This window comes from Phacochoerus africanus, chromosome 3, assembly GCF_016906955.1.
Source record: "Phacochoerus africanus isolate WHEZ1 chromosome 3, ROS_Pafr_v1, whole genome shotgun sequence".
Classification (NCBI taxonomy): Eukaryota; Metazoa; Chordata; class Mammalia; order Artiodactyla; family Suidae; genus Phacochoerus; species Phacochoerus africanus.
The window spans coordinates 128,846,948-128,849,139 of NC_062546.1; positions in this window are offsets into that span (position 1 = coordinate 128,846,948).

Consider the following 2,192-nt stretch of genomic DNA (forward strand, 5'->3'; position numbering starts at 1 on the left):
TTTACTTAACCAAACCTTGTGATGCCTCCTTATTCAATCATGGACCGGAGTTTTATGATCCAAACAATATTGAAGTCAGGAATCTACTGGCTAATAAATACAATAAGTTCTGTATCCCTGTCCCTTGTGATTAATTTAGGTTTGTGAGAATAAATCTCAATATTTTGTGTCATTCATGGATTTCCTCAGAACATGCTAAACCTTAAAACCATGATTACTGATATGCTAGTATAGAAGGAAAACTAAGTTTTACATAAAAAAGGATAAAATCAATCCTTACTATAGAGAAATAGTCTCACTATCTCTTATCTGTAACTACAATAATCTGGACGAGGGCTGTCTAAAGGTAGAGTTACTACTTGGTCATTTGTTATCTCCTTTAAGAAGGCTCTCCCACTGGGGGGTGTGGGATGGAAATACTATAAAACTGGATTGTGATGATCATTGCACAACTATAAATGTAATAAATTCATTGAGTAATAAATAAATAAATAAAATTTACAAAAGAATGCTCTCCCAATCCTTGGTCCAAAGTTTTTTGCTCCCAAGCAATGAGCCCTTTGTGTTTTTCAAAGCTTCTTAAGTTATCTTCTGCACTGTATCTATTTCTCTCCCTTTCCTCCATTAAATTCCATTTGTTTCTGGTTATCTTTTAGCTATGTGACTAGCTGATCTGATAACTGAAGTGGGGCCAGTATGATAATAGTGGTTATGGTTTACTAGATTAGGTTTCACATAGAATGCAATTACACTATTTAAGCAATCGATGTCATAACCCCAAAATGTTATTAATTGTGAATTTTTCAGATATTTGGTCAGACCAGCAGTGGAAGCAAGCAGGACTTTGTCAGACTATCGTGCAATGAGCTGCTTACTCAAGGCCAGCACATAATTACAAAAATGTAGTCCCATTCTTGCATGACCATTGAAGAGAGACCTTAGAAGCATACCAAAAGCATTCCATTTGTTGTTATTGTAAGGAGCTTTAGAAAAATACAATGTCTACAACACATTAGCTAGGACACTTAAATCCTCTTATTAATCAACAGCAAACAAGTTGATTCTAAATTGCTCTGTTTCTTGCTTTACATTAGAGCCCTCCATTTATTGTTATGTAAATGTTTGTATTCCATTTCCTTTCTTTAGTGTATCTTTTGGGTGAAAGTTTAAATAATATTTTCCATAACTAATTAGTTAAATTCTTTTTCTACAATAAAGTACTTGGTATTCATAACAGACAAATCTACATAGCCATCACCCTTGGACTTAAGCCTAAATGAAGGTGACATAGTCAGAAAGAGTAAGCAAAGGTGAGTACTCTATACTTTGTATTGAAAGTTGGAAATTATAATTTCTGAAGTTATGTTTTTCTATAGTCTTGGAAAATTGTTTAATAACAGTTTCATCCAATTTTATGGACATCACACTACATCAGAACTGTCATATAAATAACAGTATAAAGGTTTTTTAAGGAGTTCCCATCATGGCGCAGTGGTTAACGAATCCGACTAAGAACCATGAGGTTGCGGGTTCGGTCCCTGCCCTTGCTCAGTGGGTTAAGGATCCGGCGTTGCCGTGAGCTGTGGTGTAGGTTGCAGACGCGGCTTGGATCCCGCGTTACTGTGGCTCTGGCGTAGGCCGGTGGCTACAGCTCCGATTGGACCCCTAGCCTGGGAACCTCCATATGCCGTGGGAGCAGCCCAAGAAATAGCAAAAAGACAAAAATAAATAAATAAATAAATAAATAAAGGTTTTTTAAGTTCAGAGTCCAGCTAAATACCTTTGAAAAAGTGAACATATGGAAAATGAGTGACAACATTGTAAGAGTGGTAGGAAAATAATTTTCATGCCATAAAATTAACCATTATTTTCTCCTTCATTACAAAAATCCAGTACGTCTTTGAGAAACAAGATTAGTAAAATTTTGACAATTAATTAAATTGGATGATGGACATACAGGACTCATGAAACTAGTCACTCTAATTTTGGGTATATTTAAAATTTTTATAACAAAATCTTTAAACAAAGAGGAAAAGAATAAAAATTACAAGATTATAGTGATTAAAATAATGTCTCAGAAGAGGGGCTTTCAGTAGGTATCAATGACAGTTCATTGACTCTCCTCTGAATTAGTAGGCAAATTTGTATCTATTTAGCTTATAGGATAATGCTAGAGAATTTGTAGATAACAA